A 10,066-nucleotide genomic window follows, 5' to 3' on the forward strand; every position below is an offset into this window, starting at 1 on the left:
CATACGTGCAATCCCACAGGGCTCACCCCCAAACTCAAAAACCGAAATCTCATTACCTCTTACGTCTCCCCAGGAAACGGAAATAGCACCACTCGGGTCATAGAAAGTGACCTCTCCACTATCGGCCGGTCGCCCAGCCCAGACCGTATTCTCCCATAACGTACCATCCCTACTCATCCCTGAGTCTTGCGACTCCAACTGGCATATCACCAACAATCCCTCGGAGCTCACTCGATTTCCCTTTTCAAGGGATGCTCCACTAAAACTAGTTCATCAAGGCCTTTTGGCCCCATACTCATTCACCTCTGATCTCAGTCTAGACAATCCCCACGGAATACCCGGTAAAACCAGAAATACTAACCGCCACATATCATGGTACTCAAACCGCGTGGCCACCTCTCGATCTGCTATGAATCATGGTACCTGCACCATGTTATCTCCTCTTAATATTCTACGAATCATGGTACTCGAACCATGTTCCCTCTTCTTATTCCACCTCACATCATGGCACTCGAACCATGACATCACCTATCGACCTGCTACAACTCATGGTACTCGAACCATGACGTCACTTCTCAATCTGCTACTTATCATGGTACTCGAACCATGATATCACTTCTCAATCCGCTACTTATCTTGGTACTCGAACCATGTCATCACTTCTCAATCCGCTGCTTATCATGGTACTCGAACCATGACATCACTTCTCAATCCGCTACTTATCATGGTACTCGAACCATGACATCACTTCTCAATCCGCTACTTATCATGGTACTCGAACCATGTCATCACTTCTCAATCCGCTACTTAAAATCCTCCGGATCGCCACGGTCATCTCGTCATGAATCATACGGCGAATCTCATCATCGCTAACACCGCTGCTCTCCGGTGTGTGTGGTGTACCAACCATGATGTCTCTGAAACACAACACGAAGATACCAGAGACTCGATCGAGTATACTCGCACTCGATCACCCAACCCTACTTGTTCCTTGGTACCCTAAGGATTCTTACTTGGACTGCTCACTGATCCGGTGTTTTCAGTAGTACGGGCCCTATACTACCTTTCACAACGCATCATCATTCATCCCAAGTCCTCCTCCTAGGATCCCAGATCACAAGTACTCTACACCTCGCTAAGCATATGCTACCCTTCGGTAGACCTCTCATAAGCTCCTCACTGCTACCTACTCACTCTCGAACCATCACATAGCAGCAGTAATCTCTTAGGCTAAGGCATCAAAAATCAGGCCACTCTAGTCCTAATATGAATACCTAGCCTACTCTAGCATGCATAGCATATCATATGATATCTCATAATACATAATGTAAGGGTATTTTTGGAAATCACCGTTCGGGCGCTGGCTGATCGTACACACTGCTCCTTTCTGCTTTTCTCAAAGTCTTTTACTCTTTTAGAAAAATTGTTCCTTTTTATGAAAAACCTTCTCAAATCCTCAGTTTGAGTTCAGATACGCCCGAAGGTGCATCCGAATCCCTCAAACCAAGGCTCTGATACCAACTTGTAACGACGTAAATTTTCAAAACAATTTTTCATTTTTAAATCATATTTTCAATCATCAAAAACAATATCAAACAAACTGTATCCAATGTCATCATAACAAACAAATCCCAGAATCTCAAAACATAATCTCTATGAGTGTGTACGGATCATGCCGGCGCCTTCCTGCGATCCTCGCTAGTACCTGAAACACATAACACAGCAACTGTAAGCATAAATGCTTAGTGAGTTCCCCAATATACCACATACAACACATACGCCTTTCCAGGCCATAACTTTGTAGGATCTTCCGGTCCAAGTGTCTCAGGGGACTTCCGTCCCGAATCCCGGTAGACCTTCCGGTCCTACCAGTATCGACCTTCCGATCCGTAACCTCCTGACCTTCCGGTCCATCTCATACATAACATACATAACACATACATATCACATAACAGCATATAGCACATATACCTCATAGCATACAAGACCTTCCGGTCACACATAGGTACCACTCTAGGTACAGTATAGTGAGAAGACTCACCTCAATGAAGTCGGATAAACTCTCGTGCTCAACGTCCCGACCTAGCCTCCTCCTATTATTCAAAGAACATCCCCGATCAATATTCTCTCATAGACTCATCTCTAAATATTGTGTAGAAGGCCATTCTACCCCTCTCTGAACTCTCTTGAATCAATCTTGACCAGAACCCTAAAGTCAACGAAAGTCAACGGTCAAACTTTGACCCGACTCGTCGAGTGCACACGGGCGAATCGGCGAGTCCATGTGGGTCCTATGAATCCTTCTAGCCTCTCTTGGCTCGTCGAGTCATCCTTCCACTCGACGGGTTCCTCCTGTCACGAATCGCGGGGCAACCCCGACTCGACTCGTCGAGTCCACTTATGGACTCGGCGAGTTGCTTCCATGTTCATACTCAAATGACCTTCTAAGGTCAGATCTGCTTCTCTAATCTATAGATCTGACCTTCCCAAGCATGATAATCGCGTAAAGGTTCGAACTTTAGGCCCATGCATCACACTATCACCTCTATATGCCAAAATAACCCTTAATATGATAACCTAAGCCCCAAACTCATAAAGGACTGCATAAAGCTGGAGAATAGGGACTCTCTGAACCTCTCAAGGTCCAGATCTGATGATATTGACACAAGGGGACATCACATACACTAGATGTCTTACCAAAAAGAAGAGAAAAAGCCCTAGATTCATGAAATCTTTTACTCAATGAAAATGGACATGAATCCTTACCTCCCACAGCAGCTCTGCACCAAATGATGGAAGATTTGAGTCCCACAAGACTGCCTAGCTCCAAAATCCTCCCTTCCCTTTGCTAAAACACACTCAAGAATGATGGATTAGACTTCTTCTTGCAATACAAGCTTCTCTCTGCTCTCTAGGGTTTCTCAGGGGAGTAGTGGCCGCAAATGACAGCCAAAAGGGCCTTTAAATAGGGCTCAGGCCCTGAGATTTAGGGTTTCACTTTACAGTGCGGACTCGCCGAGTCCACTCATCGACTCGTCGAGTCCGGTCATTAATCCAGACAAGAATTCACGATCCTACTCGGCGAGTCTGAGCGTCTACTCGACGAGTCCCTCCATAATACTCAAGATGAAATACTCAAATCGTCATGCCTGGAAATCCGGATGTTACACTAATAGAGTGTGTAAGCTTGAGATATCCATTTATGGATTGAAACAAGCATCTCGCAGATGGAATCTTTGTTTCGATGAGAAAATCAAAGAGTTTGGATTTTCGAGAAGCGAGGATGAGTCTTGTGTATATGTCAAAGCTAGTGGGAGTATAGTTAGCTTTCAGGTGTTGTATGTGGATGACATACTTCTCATACGAAATGACATCCCAAACTTGTAGGAGGTTAAGTCCTGGCTTGCGAAGTGTTTCGCTATGAAGGACCTCAGGGAAGCTGCCTATATTCTAGAGATAAGGATATTGAGAAACAGGAGTAAAAGACTAATAGGACATAGTCAAAGTACCTACTTTGATAAGGTGTTGAAACGGTTCAACATGGAGAATTCCAAGAGGGGTGAATTACCTATCCAAAGCAATACCAAACTGAGTAAGACTCAGAGTCCGAGTACAGAGGCCGATATAGCAGAGATGAGTCGAGTACCATATGCTTCCGCAGTTGGCTCGATCATGTATGCTATGACTTGTACTCGCCCTGATGTGCCTTTGCTTTGAGCATGGTCAGCAGATATCAAGGGAATCATGGTAAAGCTCACTGGACTGCGGTAAAGAACATTCTTAAGTACCTGCGGAGGACTAAGGATTGGGTCCTTACCCTCAGTGGAAGTGATGACTTAAGAGTGATAGGGTATAGTAACGCCAGCTTTCAGACCGACAGAGATAATTTTCGCTCTCATTCGGGTTGGGTATTTACCCTGAATGCAGGAGCAATAACTAGGAAAGTTCGAAACAGGAGACTGTAGCTGATTCAACGTGCGAATCAGAATACATAGCAGCAAGTGAAGCGTCGAAGAAGGCGATATGGCTGAAGAACTTCATCGGAGACCTTGGAGTTGTACCACCTATAAAGGAGCCTATGGAGATTTTATGTGACAGCGAGAGTGCGGTCGCCTTAGCCAAGGAACCGAGGGATCATGGCAGATCCAGACACATCGACAGAAAATATCACTTCATAAGACATCGGATAGAAGGACTCCTCGTAGCAAAGAGGGTATTGTCAGAGGAGAACCCTTCGTAACTGAGTAGGGTTAAGCACTTGCAGCATGCGAGGAGCATTGGGCTGAAGGACGATATTAGTTTTAATGATCAGATATATGTTCTGAAGCTTGTAATAGATAAAATGTAATTGACATTTGATGATTAAATAAAAGGAGTTTTATTTATGAGTAAAGTTACTATCTTGTGTCAGTTGTTTACTATTGTTTCATTTTGCATGTTTTGACTTCCAGAATAATAAGATCATTCAAACTATTCACAGTCGATCATACTTTGGAAGTAGGTATTGAGGCAAAACTGTCATGAATTTGGCTTGTAGATTGTCTAGAGTGTTTAGACATGGCAAAAGTTTGCTACAACATTCATGAGTGCTCATAAGGTCTGAGTATTGGATAAAACCCACGCTCACATAAATCACTTCATGGAATTTATCATGAGTGATTATGATAGGATAATATCATATAGTCTTCAAACCAAGATGTATGAGTTGTTGACTATGAGTTGGTTGTACATTGATAGTGCGAAAACACATCAGTAACTTGATGTTATAAAACGTGCTATTGTGTATGATTTAACGAGTAGTTAGTACAAGCATATAAGTCGAAGTTTATATGTTCCTTTTATCCTTGGAGGAATAAAAGTGATATCTTGGGCCCCTCGATGATTTTGTTTTGACTTATTTGTCGGGCCCGGTCAGAACTCAATTGATGTGTTCAATTAAGTTCTATGTCAAACAAATCGGAAATCGGGAAACAAACTGTTGGACAATAAGTATGACTATGTTCCATGTATTTGTCCGCACGATATCTTGAAGAACAGAGGATTATATGATCCCTTATCAAAAGTGGCACGTCAGAGTTCGACATCGGCTTTTAAGAGCTACGATTGCTAGTCTGGTTTTAAGTCGTACTTGCAGTTATAGTTATTAGACTTATCCAAGTGGGAGACTGTTGGATTAGGTATCTAAGCCAATAACTATAATTGGTATGTACTTGACCCGAGAGTAGCATGGTCCATTTTGGGTTGGATTCACCAGAACAATCTGATAGGATGGACATTTGAGAAAGAGGTTATTTATGATTTATTAATATATTATAAGTATAATATATTAATGGAGAAATCATATTATTTAATTAGTACTGATCAAGAGTTAATTTGGAATTAATTTAGTGATAAAAAAAGACTAATTAAATTAACGGGGACTGATTATGTAAATCAGTGATACATATGGTTTGGGCTATTGATCCATGATGGAATCAGTTTATGTAAGAGTCCATGAAGAGTTAGTCCACATAAGTTATGGATCATAAGCCTAAGTGTAAGAATTATGGTTACATTCGACTCTTGGAATTCTAACACTATATATGTAACCCCTTAGACCCCAAAATCAGACACACAAGCCGTATAGCAAGAGTATAGCCGATTCAGGCCTTCTGAGAACGGCTGAAAGTAGTTTGAAAGGCAAGTCTGTTGTGCCCGCTCCTACTACTGTTGGCCCAGTCCTGGCAATTGGACATGGTAAAGGGAAAAAGGAAAGCTCCTACAAAGAATCATAAAGGAAATTCTCGTGATGGATCCTCTTCTAGTGGGTCCAAAGGTGGTTCTGCTACTCCCTCATCCACCCCAAAGGAAGCAGAGTGCTTCCATTGTCATGAAAAAAGGCATTGGTAATGAAGCTGCCCTAAATACTTGTAGGACATTAACGATGGGAAGAAAAATCCCACCTTCGCAGGTATTTACACTATTCAATCTAACAAATCATCACAAGCTAATTCTTGGGTCCTTGATACAGGATGTGGTTTTCACATTTTTTCTTATTTGCAGGGTCTAAAAAGAAGTAGGGATGTGTATCACGGAAAGATGAACTTGATCATGGGGAATAGGAAAGTGTCGCCTATCACCAAGATTGGAGTTTATTCTTTATTGCTTAGCAATGGGTTAGGGCTAGATTTGAATAATTGTTGCTATTCGTCTGATATGGCGAGAAACATTATTTCTTTTCATGGTTTGTATAAACAAGGTTTTAGATTTTCATTTAACAATGAAATTAGTTCTATTAATGCTTTTTATAATGATAAATTTTATTTTGAAGCATTGCCTTGTAATGGTGTATATCAAAAACTGTGATGGTTGTAGACAACTTAGGAAATAATGTATTGCATATTGATTTGTCCAATCGTTTGGACAAGGCATGCTTGTGGTATTGTCGTCTTGGACATGTCAACAAGAAACACATAGCCCAACTCCAAAAGGATGGAGTTTTGGAGTCATTTGACTTAAATTCGGATGACATGTGCGAATCTTGTTTTCTTGGAAAGATGACCAAGTCACCTTTCACTGGTACTTGTGAAAGAGGTGAGGGTTTGTTGGATCTCATACACACTGATATTTGTGGGCCCTTCAGATCCGCCATAGGGGATGCTAACCGCTTCTGTGTAACCTTTACCGAAGATTATAGCAAATATGGATATATCTCCTTAATCAAGCACAAGTCGGAAACCTTTGAAAAGTTCAAAGAGTTTAAGCAAGAAGTGGAGAATCAATTGGGTAGGAAGATAAAGATGCTCCGATCCGATCGAGGTGGTGAGTATCTTAGTATTGATTTCCACGACTATCTTAAGGAATATGGAATTCTTTCACAATTGACGCCACCTAGGACACCACAGCTAAATGGTGTGGCTGAGAGGCGTAATCGAACCTTGTTGGATATGGTTTGTGTTGGGTTTTGAGCATTCTAACACTCCTAAGTGTACATGCAACCCTAAATACCTTCGATCTATGTTTTTTCTATTATACATGCAAATATGAACTTTCCAAGGTATTCATCCTAACTAGCATAATAACATTGATTCATATGAATATATCAAGTTAGAATTACATACCTCATTTATGTAGAATGACTTCATGAAGCTTGAGTGCCTAGTGCCCCAAGTGTGACACCTCAAATGGTTCACACAACACCAAATACACTTGGAATAACTTAGAGAGAAATCCACACTTCAAGAAATCGGCTAGCCCTTCTTTTACACACACTAGTGGCCGATTTTGGTGAATAATATGATGCTTATATAGTATGTTACAATTAGGGTTACACCATGTAAACCCTAATTGTCATGACCTTTCATTTCCATGACCCATGGGTACAAATACACCATGGAGCATCCATGGAGCATCCTATGGGTTTAACCCAACTTGATTATCCATGGAGCTTTGGTCCACTATATAAGTTATGGGATGATTTACACAATCAACCCATATATTTAATTAGTCTTCTTTTGATCACATAATTAATTCTAAATTAATTCTTGATCAATACTAATTAAATATTATTATTCTTATTATTAATATATTAGAACTTATAATATATTAATAACCATAAGTGTCTTATTTCTCTCATTTAGTCTATCCAAGTGCATGATGCCATGCAACCTAAATGGACCATGCCGGGTCAGGTCAAGTCTTACCCATTATAGTTATGGACTTAGACATTAATCCAACAGTTCCATGATGAGTCGAGCTTCGTTGCCTATCTCATTCTGGGGGTATGCCTTAGAGACTACCGCCCATATCCTTAATCTAGTACCAACTAAGAACGTTGCCAAAACACCTCACGAGATGTGGACAGGGAAGGTTCCCTCGTTAGCACATATCAAGGTTTGGGGTTGTGAGGCTTTCGTAAGACGAGAGACTCACGACAAGCTCAAACCTCGTAGTGAGCGGTGTATTTTCATCGGTTACCCACATAAATCCTTTGGATATTTGTTCTATAGACCTAGTGAGAACGTGGTCTTCGTAGCACGAAGGGGTGTCTTTCGTGAAAGAGAACTCATATGCCAAGTGGATAGTGGGAGGAAAATTGACCTTGAAGAGCTTCAAGAGTTAAGCGTGAAGGAACCTCTAACACTAGCACTCAACCTGAGGATTAGACTCCATGAACCAGTTGACCAGTCCTTACCTATGAGACGTTCCAGTAGAGTTAATGTTCCACCTATGTTATATGGTTTTCATATAACAAGTGAAGGTGATACGTTTATCAGTGATAGCACACTAGTAAATTTGGATGAAACTAACCACTACAAGGAAGCCATGGCGGGCCAAGAGTCTGCGAAGTGGAAAGAGGTGATGGACAGCGAGATTCAGTCTCTGTATGACAATCAAGTTTGGAACTTGGTTGACAATGTACCAGGTCGTAAGACGGTCGGGTGCAAGTGGATCTTCAAGAAGAAGACCAACATGGATGGGAAAGTACACACATATAAGGCGCGATTAGTTGAGAAGGGCTTTACTCAAACTCCTGGAGTTGACTATGACGAGACCTTCTCACCAATAGCCAAGATCAAGTCTATAAGGGTTATGCTAGCCATAGTTGCATTTCATGATTATGAAATATGGCAGATGGATGTCAAAACCGCTTTTCTTAATGGGAAGTTGGCTGAAGATGTTTACATGAGTCAGCCAGAGGGTTTTGTAGATGCGAAGTACCCTGATAGAGTGTGTAAGCTTGAGAAATCCATTTATAGATTAAAGCAAGCATCTCGCAGATGGAATCTTTGTTTCGATGAGAAAGTCAAAGAGTTTGGATTTTCGAGAAGCGAGGATGAGTCCTGCGTATATGTCAAGGCTAGTGGGAGTATAGTTAGCTTTCTAGTATTGTATGTGGATGACATACTATTCATAGGAAACGACGTTCCAACCATGCAGGAAGTTAATTCATGGCTTGGGAAGTGTTTCACTATGAAAGACCTCGGGGAAGCTGCTTACATTCTAGGGATAAGGATATTGATAAATAGGAGTAAAAAGACTAATAGAACTTAGTCAAAGTACCTACTTGGACAAGGTGTTGAAACGATTCAACATGGAGAATTCCAAGAAAGGAGAATTGCCTATCCAGAGCAATACCAAAATGAGTAAGACTCAGAGTCCGAGTACCGATGCCGAAATAGCAGAAATAAGTTGAATACTGTATGCTTCCTCAGTTGGCTCGATCATGTATGCTATGACATGTACTCGCCTTGATATGGCTTTTTCTTTGAGCATGGTTAGTCGATATCAAGGGAATCCTGGTAGAACTCACTTGATAGCAGTAAAGAACATTATTAAGTACCTGCGGAGGACTGAGGACTGGGTCCTTACCCTCGGTGGGAGTGATGACTTGAGAGTAACATGGTATAGTGACGTCAACTTTCAGACCGACAAAGATAATTTCCGCTCTCATTCGGGTTGGGTATTTACCCTAAATGGAGGAGCAGTAACATGGAAAAGTTCCAAACAGGAGCCTGTAGTTTATCCAACGTGCGAATCAGAGTACATAGCACCAAGCGAAGCGTCAAAGGAGGCAATATGGCTAAAGAACTTCATCGGAGACCTTGGAGTTGTACCAGGTGTAAAGGAGACTATGGAGATTTTCTGTGACAACGAGGGTACGGTCGCCTTAACCAAGGAACCAAGGGATCATCACAGATCCAGGCACATCGACAGAAAAATCAATTCATAATACATCGAGTAGAAGAGGGACTCCTCGTAGTGAAGAGGGTATCTTCAGAGGATAACCCAACAGATCCCCTTACGAGGGGACTGGGTAGGGTTAAGCATTTTCAGAATGCTAGGAGCATTGGCCTGAGGGACGATATTAGTTTTAGTGGTTAGATAGACAGTTAGAAACTTGTAATAAATAAATGTAATTGACATTTGATGATTAAATAATATGAGTTTTATTTATAAGTAAAGTTTACTATCTTTTGTCAATTGTTTATTTTGTGTTTGACTTTTACATGTTTTGACTTCCAGAATAATATGATTATTCGAACTATCCACAGTCGATCATACTTTGGAAGTAGGTTATGAAGTT

This window comes from Lactuca virosa, chromosome 8 (assembly GCF_052849685.1).
Source record: "Lactuca virosa cultivar CGN04683 chromosome 8, Lactuca_virosa_CGN04683_v6, whole genome shotgun sequence".
NCBI lineage: Eukaryota > Viridiplantae > Streptophyta > Magnoliopsida > Asterales > Asteraceae > Lactuca > Lactuca virosa.